Source organism: Crocodylus siamensis, chromosome 4, assembly GCF_052110815.1.
Source record: "Crocodylus siamensis isolate JL-2025a chromosome 4, ASM5211081v1, whole genome shotgun sequence".
NCBI lineage: Eukaryota > Metazoa > Chordata > Crocodylia > Crocodylidae > Crocodylus > Crocodylus siamensis.
In genome coordinates this window covers 151,463,162-151,481,664 of record NC_143398.1, presented here as the reverse complement: position 1 = coordinate 151,481,664, position 18,503 = coordinate 151,463,162, and the positions used below count along the sequence as shown (strand labels likewise).

Here is an 18,503-nt window from a genome sequence, read left to right as displayed (position 1 = left end):
CAACATCCAAAGTTCATTCACCTGAAAATCTTCTAATTATCTGGATTATCTTTTGTGAATTGCCTCTGTTTTTATAGGTTCTTTGTTTTTCTCTCTTAGTACTGCTCCTCTCTCTCTTCTCTTCTCCCTATGTCTTTAGTATTCTAATTTCTCTCTCCTCCTTACACTGTTTTCTACAGATCTTTTCACAGCATCTGATAAAGTGAACTTGAGTTCACAAAAGATTATGCTCTCTCTATATATATATCTTATTGAGTTAGTCTATAAAGGTGCATATCTACCTTGCCTTCTGACTGACATCAGACTAACACAATGAACTACCTCTCTCTGATCAAATTTAGAACAGAAACCATGCTGTGTAAATTATACATCAGATAACTCAAATACTGTGTTCTGAATGTCACACATGTACAAGCATATATTATTAAATGCTTATCAACTATATAAAAGCTTAAATATGTTTGCCAAGTTACAGATAAACTTAATTAATTTCACAAGCCATTTTTGAACAGAAAAAAGCAGAAAATTTAAATGACTAATAATACATAATGGAATATAAAATAGCAAGTAGCTTGCCCCAGTTGAACAATGAGCTTCTTGAAGAAAGCACAGTGCATTTTAGCTGACTATATGTGCATCTATCTTTTGAAAAGTAGTTTTCTTAAACATATGGAGAATAAAATGGACACCAAAGATTAATGATTACTCTATGGACATGATAGACCTGGACAAAAATAAACACTTAACCTTTGAGCTACATGCTGACATATCAATACATACTGCCATTTAGGAAAACATTTAGGCTAGGGAGAGACATTACACATAAACCAGTTTAAATGATCAGAAACTGGTTTAAATCTGTAACAGAATAGATATTCAGTAGGGGTGTGTGAACCAGGTCCTATTCGATTCAGATTTGGCCTGAATCAGGGACAGTGATTTGATTCGTTGATTGGGATCACTGTCCCCAATTTGATTTGGCCGAATCTGAAGATTTGATCCTGATTCAGAGAATCACCGATCTGGACACAGACACAGCTTTAAAAGTTTTTTCTACATACCTTGAGGCAGCAGGTGCAGCTTGTGATAGCTGCAACAGTGGGGCACTTGGAGGAGCCCCCGCATTCCTGTCAGACGCTTCATGTGCTCAGCAATGAGCCTGGAAGTGGACCAGAAGTATTTCTGGTCCACTTCTGGGTCTGCCAGGGAGCACACTGGGCCCCCCCCCCCCCCATGTCTCCCCAGCTCAGTGACTGGCCGCAGGGAGACCCTAGGTGTCCCCCCAGACTCAGGATACACCAGTCACTGAACTGGGGGGCCATGCGGGGGGGAGCCCATACGCTCCCTGGCAGACCCAGAAGTGGATCGGAAGTGCTTCTGGTCCATTTCCGGGTCTACTGCCGAATGTGCTGGGGAGCCCCCTGTGCTTCTGTGGGATGCTCCATGTACCCCAGCATTGCAGCATTCACAAGCTGCCTGCTACCTAGAGGTATGTAGAAAAAACATTTAAAGCTGTCTCTATGTCTGAGTCGCCAAACCTTTCAGAATCTCTGTGGAGAGATTAAAGGGTCCTCTGATTCAATCTGGATTCGGAGATTTGACCACCGAATCGAGTCAAATCTTGCCCTAATCGAATCAGGGACTGAAGCTTCGCACAACCCTAAAGTTCAGTGCACATAAACCAGTTTGAGAATGGCTGAAACCGGTTTAAGATAAACCTGGTTGAATGTAGTTATTAGACTTAACTGATTTGGGTCAAACTGATTTATGCAACTTATGTCCTAGACCCCTTCCTGGTTTAAGAGTCCCCCAGCATCCCAGATGCTTTGCAGCCCTGGGCTGTGCTGTCTGCTCCAGAGGACAGGACTGGCTCCGCCCTCTGCTCCCTAGCCAGAGCTCCAGAGGAGACTGCAGACACAGCAGGGTCTGTCTGGCTTCCCCCAGCTCCACACCTCCCCTCCGTGCTGCTACACTGCTGGTTGTTCAAGCAGGGATTCCCCCCTCCCTCCCTTCCATCTCCCACAGCACAGACCCCAGACCCACGGACCCTAGACATGTGGTATGCTAGCTAATGCTGAGAGGTGACTGTGTGTCTCCAATTTTACTGGGACAAAGGCAAACAGTTCAGTGTCCACTTAGGACTTCTGAAGCTAATCAACAGATCAGCTAGTAATGTTCCTCCCTTCCTTCTTTGGAAAAAGCTGTTTAAAAAGAGCTCAAACTAATGAGAGAGGCTTTTGTTTTGTTTATGAACTGATAAATGCTGTGTTATCAGCCCCCTGCTGGCTCCCTGGCCTGTCAGGTTTGCAGGCAGTATGAAGAAGCAGGAAAAGGGAGATTGAAAAGCTCAGTATCGTCAACAGATGCATGCACTGCACACCCCCACTTTGCCTCAGAGTGCTAGCTGGGGGCTGGCAACACTCCTGCCCCTTAAGCTGCAAGCGAGGAAAAGCCTGGGTCGGTGCAGACAGGGTGGGGATTTACCTCCCTCCCTAATGGGAGCATACTGCTGGGACCTGGCCATGCCCCCCCTCAGCTCAGCACTGTGGAAGGGCAAGGATGGCTACTCTAGCACGCCCTGGCTTCTAGCCTGATCCACTGCAGACATGTCCTTGCACTTCTTCAGTCCAAAGGGAATGTCTGTGCAGTTGCAAACCAGCTCAACCTAGGCAAGTTAGACTAACCTTCAAAGATTGAATGAATTTAGGTTCAGACTTTTTGAATGTCTCCCCCTAGCCTTAGACTCTCTAGAAGACATTGAGTTGTGGGTTACCTTAAATGGGTATTAGAAGTATAATGATGGCATTCAAACTGGTGTAATGTATTTTGATATATTCAGGATTGTTCTGTATTTTTTTCCAACTGTAACCTAACTGTAATTTGGTCTTGTTTTTAACTTTAAAGATATATTAGTTTCTGGAGAGAGTGTCATAGAAGATGTTCTTCAAAGAAAGAGTTGTTTTAACAGAGTTTTCACTGGTCACTAATTAAGAAGTTTATTGAAGTGGAAATTCATCCACATTGTCTATTCTCCCACCTCCCCCTCAGAGGAATCTAACATCTATATTCTGAACAGTCACAAAAGCCAACAGAGAACTATGATCTAATAGTGACAAAACAACAAGAAACAATCTTACGATCTGAGATAGGAGTGAGCACAGCCGTAGCTTTGAATATTTTTCAGATTTCACTTCCTCTTGATACAGTAATTAGAGAGAAAAAATATAAAGTTAAAGGAAACACATTTTGGCAAAGAAAGAGAAGTCTAATCAGATCTATTACTGTATTTTCTGCTGTTATGCTTTCCAAGAGAGCCCTCTGCTCTTGGCTTTTTGCTGCAATAAAGAAGTCATTACAAGAATACTCTTGCTTTTTAACTTGCAGTGCTGGGTCCAGTTAAACTCCAAATTAAATACAATTGTATACAGGAATCTTAGGGGGAAGACGAGAGATGAAACCAGAGGCTGCTTGCAGACATTAAAAAGAAAAAAAACAACAACTGTGCTTTACCAGAAGAAGCAGTAAATAACTTCAACGTGGCTCATCAGCATCTGTATAGCTTCAACAGGGGCTTTTCGGTGCTTTTACCTAATAGCTGATTCAATCAGCTATTAGATAAAAGTGCCCAAAAAAGCCCTACTAAAGCTAGGTCTAACTAATGTGATACCTCTTCTGGGCAGGTACTGGGTTCAGCATGTGAGTATGCTGAGGTTAGAGTAAATTGTGGGGCAGTGGGGGTTAACATTTGCAAGCAGTCAAAGTGTTTAAGGGTAAGCGACAGAACTTTAGTATTTCTTTAGTTGAGCTTGACAGAAAGTTCTCTCACAATTAAGATCAGGTTTCTGGCAGATAGTCATAAAATTTGCAGCATGTTTTATCAGTAAAAATGGAAGAAAATTGGATTGTGGTCATACATGCAATACCTAACTTGAAATAATGACATTAATTTCTCTGAAGTAAAATTCAGGCTCTAAAGCAGTGCTTCCCAAACTTTTCCTCAGCACAACCACATTTATGGCCCTATTTCCTCAGCATGGCCCCTCACTCCCAACCCATAGCCCCCCCACTCCTAGCTCTCTTTTTCAGGTGGATATAAATGCTGGTTGCTCTTTGCTCCATTGGTGACAAATATAGTAATGCAATAGGCCTTTCAAGTAGCTGGGGTATAGGAGGATGCGTCTTGATGCAGAGGTGCTCCCTCCACCTTCTGTCCTCTAAGCTTACTGCCAGCAGTTCCCATTTTATCTTGTTCTGAACCCTTTTAAGCTCTCAGGGAAATACCACAGAGCCAAAAAGACAGGACAGGTGATAATTCTGGGCTGAATTCTGTAAGCCTTGTCCATCACCCATATGAGCCAAGAGGTCTTGGAGCAATAGTATAAAGAAGGGGACAGGAAAGAAGGGGTAAGATACAAGGCAGCAGCTCCAGTTGCTGGCTTTGTGCAGGCATCAGCACTATGGCAGCCAGCGCTCCCCAGCTACACTTCTGTCTTGGATGTCTTATCTCTCTCATGCTGACTCATCCTCAGTTAGGGGAGCTACCCTTCTCGCTCTGTGCTGCTGTTGGAAATATTGGTTCCTACAGGTATTCTGTATGGCCTTTTGAACCTTGCATTAGGCCATCACAAAAGGGGCATCGTCTGAACCCCAAAGATTATGCCAGTCTGGGAAAGGTACCTCTGCCTATACTACAAGGGACTTAAATGAGTCCAACTGTGGTAAGAGGGAAGAACATAGTCAGCAGTGTCTGTGGCAAACCCACAAAATGGTATCATTTTGTGGTGCCATTCTATTAATGATGAACAAGCTAGAGCCAAGCCAAAGTCTGAGCGTGGTAAGCTGCCCCCAAAGCAAGAAAAACAAGCTCTAACCTCTCATCCTAGTTCAGTACTGGTGTTTTCCAAGAATTAGCTGAGAATGTGTATGTGGACAAGTATTTGAAGAGAATTAACACTGTAGTATTACATTTAGGGTTATTGCACACTTTATAAAAGAGTAGAATAAAGGTAACTTACTATTTGCATGGGTGATTTTAACAGGCTTCCTAAAGCCAATTATGTGACCCAATTATTGCAAGATCTGGTATTTCGTCTTTCAGATGGCAGAAATATGACAAGTCCAGTTCCATGCACTGAAGTGCATAGAATATTTAGCTAAATGGTATCTGTATTTATTCAGAAACATATATACATAACTCCAATGCAAAATACCTTGGGATGGTTGGCATGAAATGTTAGAATATAAAAAATAGATTATAATGAGGAACTAGCTGGGTTGGGTAGAAAGTTTTAATTTCTGAGAAAAATAAAATGGCTAACCAAATTGATTGTAAATCTAAGTGAAAAAAGATTTATATAAGGCTGAGGGATTATTTTAATAGGGGTTGTTCTTGGAACATAACCTTTCCTGCTGTCAAAAATTGCAATCTCTTATCATTTACTACCATAAAATGGAACTTGCATAATTGTTTTAAACTGCTGAAATGGTTTGCCAGTTGAAGAAGAAAATATTACATATAGTTTAAAGTTTTTCCAGTCAGCAAACAAAAGTCATCATGAAACTGTGATTTCATTGTTTGGGGTCAGAGGAGAGAGTAGAAGAGAAAACTTGTTTGTTTGCCATCAGCATTGCCTTTATGAAAGAATGAAGTGCCATAGGCAAAGGGTCTCCTACATGAACTTTATGATCCCTAGTCTTCCTGGTTATTAGCAACTTCTAAAATGAATACATTATACCAGAGGACCTGAGCTACACAGTTTTGTATCAATGTAAGCCATGCTGGTCATGGGTGTGAATATTTTAATTATACTGTTAAAGGGGTTGCAGCTATATCTGTATAAAGGTACCTTAAAACAGTAAAGCGTATTCACCTTTATAAGGGAACAAGCAATCCTGGTATAATTGTGTGCACACTGGAGGGGTGGGGGGAATTTGTACCATTAGACCGATATATATATTGGTCTAATGGTACAATTCCCCCCCCCAATTTTATATATATATATAAAAATTGGTATAATGGTACAAATTCCCCTCACCCCTTCACTGTGCACACAAGTATATCAGGATTGCTTGTATACACATACACACAATGGTATAATTAGAGATCTACAGTTTGTGTCTAGACAAGGTCTTAGACTGTTTAATAAAGGAAGGTTCCTTTGAAGATGAAGACGAGCATGCAAAAAGGTACATGATGTTGTCTGTTGCTGGCCAATGTCTTATTTTGGCAGGATACTTAGTTTGCATTCTCTGGTTGTTTATTTTGCTATGCTTGGAAAGCCTGTTGGTTCATACCATTGTATTTGCAAAATTATATCCAAGCCAACCATGGTCCAGGATAGATACTTTCTCTCTTTTGCCGTATATCTAAATAAATAAATAAACTGTGCCCTTTCTGATTAGCACATGATATTGCATTTCCCAAATGGCTAGCTGTTGTTATAAACATTATATATAAAGTGAAAGTGGCCTGGTTTGCCATTTTGCTTTTTTCTTTAGTAGCAATCTCTGTCTATGATTCTATGATTCACTGCCCCCCAGAAATGATAGATACCAGTTCTAGTCACAAACTGTCACATTCCTCTTCACCTGCTCAAAAAGAAAAACAAAAAAGATCCCAGGTTGTGAATTCATATTAGAACTAGAGATTTGCAAGTGATGTTTTGTGAAGGTGGTACAACAAGGAAGACTGCTGTCAATTTATAAAAGCAAAGTGACATTTCCCTGTGCAATAAAGGCCAGATTCCCGTGAACTTATGTATACCTGGAAAACCTCCTTATTCTGATTATGTGGGTAGGCTCTATAATTATTTATATTGGGGGGCAGTGGCCGAGAGGGAGGATTCCCAGATTAGAATGAGGAGAACATTCTTCTTTTTTAACAAATTAATTTCACACAATTTGGGAACTGCTGCCCAAAACTGATTCTCAAATGATCATGAACATTTTACATAATTAGGGCTTGAACCTTATTTAAATAAGAATATCAGCCAATGAGATAGCAAGACTAATCATGACTTCTACAACTCTTGACTTAATGATATAGATAAAGTTGTTTCAGATCAGTCTCGTTCCAACTTTTACGCAGGCCTGATCCAGTGGCGGTCACAGGCCCTCAGTCCACAAACCACATGGACACCCCCTCATTGTACCAAACACCCACATCCCCTCCCCGCCACCATCACTTCAGTTTATGCCCATGCAGGTACCCCTCCAACCCCTGAAACCACCCCACTTCAAAGTCCCTGCTGCCACCACAGTGCATACCCATGTGCGTGCCCCACCGTTGCACTGCACAGTGCTGGCCTCACCCTTAATGCCCAGTGCCACGCTGCACATACTGAATGCAGAAGTTGGAGGAGGCAAGGGAAGCCCATAGACTCCAGCTGCTGTTGCAGTTAGAGTGATGGGGGAGTGACACCCATGCAGGAGCCCAGGAAAAGGAACTTAATCCCTTGTGGGCTGCCAGTTGGACAGTCCTCTCTTAGATTACTAAAAATATGCACATAAACAAAAAGGGGGCTTGATTAAGGTAGTCAAGGATGCCAGAAGACCCCTGCTGACTTCAAACCACTTTACAAAAGTTCAGAAATGGTAGAACTTCTCAATGAAATGACTGGCAGAAGGCAGGACAGGTTGGCAGATTAATACAAGCAAATACCTTCCTGTACAGGGAAATTATTATAAGGCTAATATGGGCAAGCACTGCCTTCTTCCCAAATTTTGTTATCAGAAATGGTTGAACCATTTTAGCTGAAGCTTTCCAAAAACAGTCCACTATGGGAAAATAAATGGCTCGGAAAATTTCCATTCACATAGCAAAAGTCTGGTAAAATAATATGCAGAACTGGGTACTGTAATGGAAAGTATTAAGCAAGTGTAACTATAGGTATATCTGCCTCACCTATAAATATTAACAATTAGAATGACAGAGGCAAGCAAAAGTTGCACAAACATTAAATCATATTCCAACAAGTGATGCAGCAGAGCAAATCTGATTCTAAATTCAAAGGAGTAAGAGATCTCCTGGATATTTTTGTAGATAGTCTGGATTTCATATACTTTATGATGAATGTAAATGTTCTCTCAAAAGATAAAAGACATCAAGAAAACTACTGATATTTTTTGGAGCTACTGGGCCTTTTACAAGTTAACCAGTAGGACTGAGATAATTGAAAAATATCCGCAAAGCATCAGAGTAGTGCAAAAACACTGGGAGTTCCAGAGACAGAGTCTGGGATAAGTCTAAAAAAGGTAAAAGGATATTTAGCTCCACTGGCTTTTAAGAAAAAAATTGGATGGAGAGAGAAAGGCTGATTCAATAAAGATATCTTAAAAAGATTACCCCAAGAGTGTTGGTTAAAAGTAATACCTTTTTCTATATCAAGATAAAAAAAGACAATATTGAGACTGTTGTAGAAATAGCCTGGCTTTTTTTCTTTTCTTTCTTTTCTTCTTCTTTTTTTTTTTTTTTTTTGCATTTATAAAGGCAAACTGAGAATGGTTTAATGTACTAATTTTAGACAATTGCATTTTTTGCTCTGCAAAGACTTGATGAAACTCAGAGCTGGGATAGTTTGACTGGCTAATGTTCTGAACTGCATTCCTTCATCTTGGGGGGCTAACACAGAAGCAGTATGACATTAGTTTAAATAGCATAGCACGCTCTTTAAATGACTAATTTAGAAGAATTACTGAGTTAACTTGGTGGCAGAATTTGCCTTTTTTTTTTTTAGTGAGGCGTTAAAATACAGAAAGCTACCAAATTCACGTTGTGCATTATTTTTCCAAATAAAACAGAGACACTTCTCAGACACAGTAACAACATTGTATGGTCACAACTTAAACAACATTAACAAGTCGATGCCACCACTCAGAAATTTTCAGATATCCTCCTGCCCATACTGGCTTCAGTTAGAACCATAGAAAAGAAGGGCTGGAAGGGATGTTTAGAGGTCATATATCTGAGACAGGATCATCCATATACCAGGAGATCATATGCCTGAGGCAGGATCATCCCTATCCAAATCATCCCACACAAATCCTTGTCTAAACTATTACAAAAACTACACAATCAACTCTGTCGCATAACTACAAGGTATAACAAGGTATTACAACCTAACCTGCCACAGGTAACGCAGGGGGACAAGGGCTGTCAGTCTCTTCCTGCTGCAAGGCTTATTAAAATATGCCTGAGAGAATATAAACTTTCCTTCCATTTTTTTTTTAATTCAATGAGCATTTTCCCTTTGTTAGGTAAATAATTAACCTTTCATTTTAAATTTATATCTATTTGTACTGGGGGTGTTAATTTTTTATTACTAGTATTTTAGCCTACTGTTCAGGAAGTAAAATTTGTTGCCCATAAATTAAGTCTAATTCCAATAAATCTTAAGTTTGCTTGCACACTAACATCAAAATTATACGTTCTTTTCCTTTTACTACTCAATCCTTCTTTCTTTCTATACCTAAAATTGCTACTGCATGACCCAGCACCAGTGGCCTTCACAGCTGTTGCTGCTTTAGTACCATAAAACTGCTTATCAACTTTTCTATTCTATGCAGTGAATCACTAAGAATTGGTCCCATATATGTTTTTAGTGAGTTCATGTGAAAGAAAACCTCCATCTATTCCCACAACTGGACCATTCAATAAATCATCTTCCTTGGCAATCCCTCACAGTCAAGAATGATTCTCTTCCGTGACTGTCTTATCTGTGTCTAGAGATGGCTGATGAGGCCTATTTCAGGATCAACAGACTCTATTGTAGTTTGGACATGTGTTTCTGTACAGGGTGGCTGGCACTGGATTCTTGATTTGGTTCATGATGTGCTGTTTCTGCCATTCCCACTTTTGCACCTCCTGTTGTTTGCATGAGATTTCAAAGTACTGAGATCCCTGCAGCAGACTCTTCCTCCACTTGGGGCTGTGCTGGGTGATAGTCGCCCGTAAGCTGACATCGATGTTGTAATTTTTTAAGTTGCCCTTGAGGATGTCCCTGAACCACTTTTTCTGCCCTCCTCTTGAGAATATGCCTCGTCTGAGCTGGGAGAATAAAATTGCTTTGGGAATCTGGAGTTGGACATCCAGATGACATGGCTAGCTCAGGGAAGTTGATGCTGGATGATTATTGTCTTGATGCTTGTGGTGTGTGCTTGTGAGAGGATGCTAATGTTGGTGCATCTGTCTCTCCACTGGATTTGAAGGATCTTCTGCAGGCAGCATTGATGATACTTTTTCAGTGACTTGAGAAGTCTCCTGCATATTGTCCATATCTCAGCTCCGTTCAGTAAGGAGGGGATCATGATCTCTGCTTTGGTTTATTGGAAATTCAATTTCTTTTGCTTGGAGTTGGTGTTGTTTTGCCAAGTCCAAAGGGGCTTGTGCTTGTGATCAATCAACTCTTGGATCACCTGGTCACTCTCATCAAGCCAGTCTTAATGTTTCCTGGTAAAGAATCCAAGTGTCATTTCACAGGTGCTGATGATGGTGACCTTGAGAGCACCCCATGTGACACTGACATTTTCCTATTGTTGACTGGAATTCACCAGTTTTTCATTGAGGCACTGGTGGAAGAGGCCTTGCTTGCTTGGGTCCTTGAGTCCATCAATGTTTATATTCTGCTTGTGATTCAGCCATCATTTGGGAGCCAGTTTGAATGACATAACCAAGCAGATGAGTCAGTGATCAGTTCAGCAGTCACCAGCTCCTAGCATAACTCGGGTGATGTGGATATCTTTACGATCCCAGGAACGGACAATGACACAGTCAATCAGGTGCCAATGCTCAGATTGTGGGCATTGCCATGATGTCTTGTATCTGTTTTTCTAGTGCAACAGGGTGTTGGTGATGGTGGATCCGTGATCCATGCATTTGGTCAAGAGGAGGATGCCACTGGAGTTGACTTTTTCTACTCCTGCCTTGTTGATGGTTCCATTCCAGAGGTTAGAGTCCTGATTCTGGTATTGAAATTAACAAGAAGAATAAGTTTCTTTTCCCCCAGAATATCAGAAAGGACTTGGTCAAGGATCGCATAGAACTCCTCCTTGGTTTCATTGGTGGTGTCAAGAGTTGGGGAATATGTGCTGATGAGAGCAACATATTGGCTCCCTGCCACTTTAAGACTGAGAGTCATGAGGCACTTATTAATTCCAATAGGGAATTCATTGACTTGGTTTGTGAGTTCGCTCTAAATGGCAAAACCAAATCTGTGAAGTTGGTGTTTGTTCCCCTTCCTGTTTACCCTTCCAGAAGAAGGTTGTGGCAGATCACCTTTGGGTGCTTGCCACTTCAAGTGCTTGAACAGGCTGAGAGGCAGCCTGTAGGTGACAGTAGAGCCAATCAGGTAGCCACATGACAGCCAGGAGACCGCCTGATTGGAGCAGGGCTGAGCAGCCTCAGTATAAGAGCAGGCCCTGAGGAGCAGAGCCAGCAGTTACTGCAGAGATACTGCAGAGGTAACATTGTGCAGCTGGAGATCTGCTGCTGTAAGAAATATTTTGGAGGTTAGGGAGGAACTATGGGGAAGAAGGAGGTTCCTAGCAACCCAGTGGAGTCCCAACCACAAGGAAGTGGCTGTAGGCCTGTGGCTGTGGAGAGGCCATGTGTAACTAGGGCTGGAGAAGGTACAGGTCAGCCTAGGAAGGGGCTTAGAGCTTGTGGGCCCACTGAGGGGCCAGGCAGGCACTGACTGGAACTGGTGGTGAGGCCAGAGGCTTCGATGAAGCCAGTGGAGTCAAGGACTGCCAGATATAATATTTCTAAAGCTCTAAGCAAGCCCAATATCAGTTTTTGGCTTTTTGGTAGGCCCAGGAAGGGACCCCTATTGAGGAAAGGAGTCAGCTGTGAGTCAAATGACCCAGGGCTCTTGACTGGTCATTGCAGGGGGGCCAGGGACAACAAACCGAAGGGTAAGTAAGCCCACTGTGAGGGCCAGGCATGAGCTGCAGAGGGCTAACTGGCACCCTAGCTGGCCTAGAGGTGGGGTCAAAGCTTAAAAGAGGCTGAAGTTCCCCTTGATGGGGGGGCGACATCACTGCCAAGAGAGGACAGATGGTTAGCCAACCAGCACCCTGAAATGATGGAGGCTGAAGCCCAACCTCCTGCTGGGAGGAATCCTATAAGTGGGGTCTGAGAGAGATGGGTTCAGAGACTGAGGGCAGGCTATGAGATGGCGGCTACAGAGTGCCCAGGAGTTAATAGCCCAGAGAGAACATCCAGGAGCTCAGTGAGGAGAGGAAAGACCAGGGCAGGTAAGCCCCAGTGAGGTGGCAGATTAGAGGTCCCACTGGGGGGCATGCGGCTAAGGCACATCTACGGACACCTGAGAACAAGTTTGGGCCTGAGGCCAAGTGTGGCCCAGCAATAGGGCTGGGGACAGTAATAGTGGAAGTGATTTTTGGATGCCATCTGTGAGGCATGGGACATGGTAAAGAGATGGTAGGAGCTGTGTATTATACCCTTGGCATCAGAACATCAAATGGGCAGCCTCCTGCCTAGAACCAACTATTTCTTTACAGCAAAGTTGTGGCAGGTAAGTCAGGTGGAGTGCCCTGGACAGGTGGGTGGGCTAACATTATGACTGGCCCCGGGACTGCCCCTTTGCCACAAAGGTATAGCTGCCTCCATGTTCTTTGAGTTGCCCATCTGCTCACCAGGTCTCGCTCCATACAGCTACATTGATGTTGTGTCGCCCGGGTTCTTGGGCCATGATTGCAGTGTGGTGCTCTGGGCATTCATTATTAGGGCTGGCCGTGAGGATCCTGATGTTCCAGGTTCTGAAACTGATGGTACATCTTCACTAGTATTTTCAACCACAGTAAGATGATCCCACTGAACATGGTTATCCAGTTAGGAAGAAGGTAGACAAGGTATGTTTTAGGGCATCTTTTCTAGCCTACTCCGCACATGGGGTGAACTGAGAAGATCCTGAAGAGAGCTGCTCAGTCACTATTACAGCTGTTGAATGATACTTCTTTTTCATCCCAAGTGCTAGACAACCTTCTTGTAACTGCTACCTTCATGCCAATTCACGACTAGGAGCTTCCAGGCCTCACAGGTTTTGCCATTTAGAGCGAACTCACAAACCAAAATCTTGCTCCTGTCACTATTAGCTGGTTGCCAAAGGGCTTGAATGCGTGCTGGAAAAACTGTTTTCATGGAAGACACCTGTGTGTGATTTCTTTTATTATGGCAAAGCTGCTGCACTTCAGCTTCCACATGGCTATTCGCAGAACAGGACTTTGATCCAATGGCAAGGAGACCAAAACAACTGGGGATTTCATTCTGCTGCAGCCTTCATCTGCCTGCACAGCCATTGGGATTCTAACATCATCTGCTGCCTGCTCTGCCGTTGAGAACTTGCAGACCCATGCCTGGGGGCTGGGGAGGCTTATGATAGTAATAACCTGTACTCGCCATGTCAGAGCACCGTCAAAGGATATATGCGGCTTTTCAGAAGGGAAAGCATTGTCATCTCCTGTCTTCACCACATCCTGGTGTTGCTACTGCTGCTTGGTCCACAACTGCTTTTTCATAGCTAACTTTCCCTGACGGTCATTCCACTATCTGCCACCTGTGGACATGCTGGGTAAGAGTACAGTTCTGCGCTGCCGCTCCCCCCCCGCAATCATATCACATTTACAGTCATCCATTAATTCAAGCGATCAGCCAAACTGCTGAACATGTAGCCCCAGTAAATTAAACATCCCAGCACAGGAAATTATCATATACTTGAGCCTCCAGTGTTCCAGAACTTTTTAATAAACAAGTTTCCCTTCAACAAAATATCAATCAGTGCCATTTCTGACCAAATAAAAATAAATATCATACAAAGAAGTGAAGGACTAGAGTGATATTTTATGAAGAGAATTATTGTGGTTTACTGAGTTTTCCCCTTTATTTCATGCTTTCCTTGTACCACAGAAGGACTTGTTAAATAGCAAAAGAAATGCTGCATTTAGACCAGTTAAATAAGAGAATACTTTCATGTAGATTTCTGTAGACACACAGCAAGAATTTTTAAAATAAAATCTTTTACATCTCCTGGGTTAAATCCTGCTACATATTAGAATGATGATATGGTGCTTTTTTATAACTTAATTCCTTATAAATTAAATGTATTCAAAGAAAGCTAAAACAGTCTGGTAAAATTTGTTAAGAAGATTAACACAAAAATATTATATTAGTCCCAACTTGGCTAGCATGTATTATGATTCAAAGGCACAGAAGCAAGTGGGTCTGCCAACCTGGAAAAATAAAACGTCAGGCTTGTTACTTGTAAACTTTACTAAAATTTCATAGCAAACTGCTTAAAGGGATCGTGCCACGCCCTCTCTCATTTGCAGATTGCACAGTTACTATGATTAAGAGTTACACGGCAGTACCAGTTGTGTTAGATACTGCATAACTATGGACTATGTGAGGAGAGGAGCATAAGATAGCTGAGGAAAGAAATACGTGCTTCTTAATTTTGTTAGGTGACTCATGAAATGATCAGTGTTTCTGTGGGAGGGCAGTGGCAGTACCCTGATCAAGCCTTATTTTTTCACATGGCACAGTATAGGGAATTCTCTGCTGTTTCAGAGGGGGTGAAGGTCTGAAGTGGTTATTTTGGGAATTTCTTCAATTAATGATTGCTTGCAAATACAGGGGACTGGACAATATGGCCCAAGAGGCTCCCTCTTGTCTGATATTCTTATGTTGTTGAGTCTACTAGGTAAGCCAACCGTGGCATGTTCTGCAAGTGAAATCAAACATTGCCCCTGGGGGTCTACCTTTGTTTTTCTTTTGAAGATGTGGCAGAGGCTGTGGTTGTGCATATAACAACCTATACCCTAACCCCATAAGAAACTTAACTGGTCAGTTGGATATGCCTCCAGTCATGTTTCTACCACCCTGAATTGCTCTGAAATGCCAACTCTTACTCTCAAACTAAACAGGATGCTCATTTGGCTATAGGAGAATGATACCTGGTGGTACTATAAGAGTCAGTGTTTTCAGATATTAGATACCAGCTGCCAGATCAGCAAAAAAGTGTCTGAAATGACTGAATCACAGATGGGTTTCCAATTTCAGCATTGTGGATGTCACTAGCTGGATGTCATGGATTTTCCTTATGCTAGGTCTGATAAAATCCAGGAGAGGGCAGATGAGGTATTTTGTACAGCTGTGTTTCAACTGCGGTGGGCTGAACCAGCCTCTGCAACAAGTAAAGGGTTCCTCTGTGCCCGATTTATGTGCATCACACAATTACTGGGTTAACTACACAATTAATATGCACCAGCTACACATGCAAATTAATTATAGTGCCATAAAAAGGTCCAGACAGCTATACAATTATTGCTGGAAAAAGTATAATAACTTTATACCCAGTTATTATTCTGCTATAAATTTGCACATGTAGCAAGGCCTGCCCCTGCAGTTGGGAGCCCCATCAGCTTGCTGGCTCCCAGCTGCAGGGGTGCATCATCCACAGCCAGGGCTGGAAGTCCCACAGCTGAAGGAACACTCAGCTCCAGCAGCACCCGGCAGCTGTGGATGCTGGATCCCAGCAGCCCCCAGTGGCTGGGTCCTGGCAGCCATAGAGTGTTGCTGTGATCTCCTAGCTGCAGGAGTGCATGAGGCACCCTGCGGCTGGGAGACCACAGCAGCTGCAGTCTCCTAATCATAGGCATGCATGGGGTGCCTCCACAGTTGAGAATCCCATAGCTGAGGGGACTCCAAGGTACAAGAGCTTGCTTCTTGCTAGTGCAGGGTGAGCCTGGGATCAAGCTCCTCCTGCACCAGCAATAAAATGCAACGGGATCTAATGCATGATGGCACATGTGGCATGGCATGAAGCATGATTGAGCAGACTGTGCATTAGATCCCATCACACCTTTACCTAAGTATGGGTGGGGCCCTTATGGCCAAGAGGTTTCTTAACTTGGGTTTCTCATCTGCTGCAGAGTAAGGCAGAGGTGCAGTGGATAGTTATAAGAACCAGCCCACATACGCAGATCATATTGTAATAGACAGTTTTAGCCAATTTAAATAATTATGGTAATGACCAGAGGCGTAACAGGGTATCAGAAGCCAGGGCAGCAAGCAGGCAAAAAAGGCCCCTGTTGGCCTGGGTTGCCAGCTGAGTGCCCTTTGTGGGGCCCCATTAAAGTGCTTGGTTGTGGCTGCTGCATATAAGCAACAGCCCTTATTAGTGTTTTGTGGGCTTTCACCTAAGACGACCCTCCCTTCTGTCTAGTACCAGTGCTCTTGCATCTTGATTCCTGAACTCAAATTTTTTGCACTGCTCCTGCCTAGCCTGGTTACTGCCTGCCCCTGCCCCTGCTCTCATCCTTGCCTGTTCCTGTCCTGTCCAGACTGTTCCTGATTGCTCCTGTTCCGGTCTTGGTCCTGCTGACTCAACAAAGGGCTTGCCTTGACCATGAACCCATCTCAATCCCTGGCTTAATATCCAGTTTGTGACCCTTGGCTTTAGCTCTTGGACTTCTGGTATGGTGATCATGTTGGCTTATGATTTCCTTTGGGTTTTGGACTCTTGGTTTGTTGACCCTTGGCCTCAGCTCTAGGACCCCCGATATTGTGACCCTCAGCTCTAATTGTGCCCTTAACCCTGACTCCCCAAACCTGGTTCAGTCCACTGATATAGGCAGTGCCAGCTGTCATGCTGCCAGTATAGCAGTGGCTATTTTTGTACCCCAACTGTACAAAGTTGATGCCCATGTGGGTCCCCTCCACAAGGTATGCTACTAGCAATAACTGTGCCTTGCAGGCAGCTTCATAGTGATTATGGTCCATCAGAAAGTCACTGTTGTAGAATTATAGATGAGGCCAAACAGTGACATAGGAAATCAGGTTTTTCAGACCAGAACAAGATTATACTCTGTGATTAGCTACTTTCTCACAGCATTTGGAAATAACCATGGGGGGGGGGAGGGGGAAGTCTTCCACAATGAGAAGAGGGCATGGAAACTACTTAAAATCTATGTACCCCTACACTGTTTATCATGCTGTTACCCAATAGTCATGAATATGGATTCCTGGACATAAAGAAGTTGCATGCAGCCAGATTTTTTATGAATTCTTCTACAATATTTGTTGGTGGGGGAAGTGAGGGGGGGGCTAAACAATCCTTGAAGTCTCTTCCAACCATATGATTCTATAAAAACATTAAGTGAGGAGGAATCCATAAAATAAACTTTTAAATGAAGGTAAAGTAAATTTTTGCATTATTTTTCTTCCTTCTACTTTCGCTAAAAAAGGGAATTTCAGGAATGGAATTAAATTGTAAATTAATAGCATTAAAATAAATTGTAACATCAATTTAAATCCTTCAGATAATAGACATTTCAAGGAAATCAAGAGGCCTCATTTTTAAAACCAAGGATCAGCAAATTCACATATTATAAGAAAGATTAACAAGCCGATTTTAACGCCTATGAAATTCAATATAAAATTCTACCAGGAAAAACAGTTATTTTTAACCAGAAAAGAACTTATGGAAAGACACTTTCTTCCAAAACCAAGACTATCATTCACATTTTTAAATACATAATGATCTGAAAAGCAAATGTTAGAAAAATAAAACATTACTTTTTAATTTAATAGTGAAAATAATTAGCCACTGGTACAGCTTAAGAAATGATGTGGGAAATTAAGGAGTCTTCACGCTGTCATTGAACCTGCTTGTAGACATTACTTTATTTTTTAAAAATGGCACTTTAAACTCAGAGCATTCCTGCATTGAGCCCAGTGCATGTCCAGAAAATGTAGTGCCTTAGATGGACCCAGCTTGCTTGATGTTTGTGTAGATCAGGCCTTTCAGCGGAGCCAGGTTGAAGTAACGTGCTGCTTCTTCTGACAAAGCGCGTTTTTGGGGGGTTTTTAACATCTGGAAACAGCCTGAATGAATTCTTGTTCAAGAAGGTATTGATCTTGATAGAATTTACTTATGTAGTACAAAGAGCTTCTGAGTGGTCAGACTAGATCAGGGGTAGGCAAAATATGGGCTGCAGGCAGGACCCAGCCCACCAGGCCATTCTATCTGGCCCACAGGTAATTTAGAAAGTTAATTAAAAAAAATTAGAAAATATTTATCTGCTCCTGGCTGCCTGTCAAAGATGAGAGGAGCCAGGGGCAGTAGGACCCAGGGGGACCCGGCAGCAGGAAACAGGAAGCCAGCTTCATCTACACCAGCCATTTCCCTTCTTCCTGCCCCTGCTCTGCTCCAGCACCACGTGGCTCCCAGCTATATCACAAAGTTATTCACTTTTTAGAATATAATTTGGTATTTTTCTTGTTCCAAGATGGCAAAACCCCTTGCTCAAAGGAGTACTTCTTGGGGCACGGGGAGGGACTTCTGGTGGCAAAGGTCAGGGGTTAAGGGGCAGGACTTCCGGTCCCAAGGTAGCAACCATGGGGCAGGGCACCTGTCAAGGGGTGGGGCTATCCATGCAGCACTTGTCAGTTTGCCAAAACTCGGTAAGCAGCCCTCCTCCTGAAA

General features: G+C 42.8%; 1 protein-coding gene across 10 annotated transcripts in view; it reads right to left on the bottom strand.

Moving 5' to 3' along the window:
- The window catches only part of TANC2 (tetratricopeptide repeat, ankyrin repeat and coiled-coil containing 2), a 780,830-nt gene that overhangs the window by 209,546 nt on the left and 552,781 nt on the right, over positions 1-18,503 (bottom strand). The gene's annotated exons all lie outside the window — the stretch shown is intronic.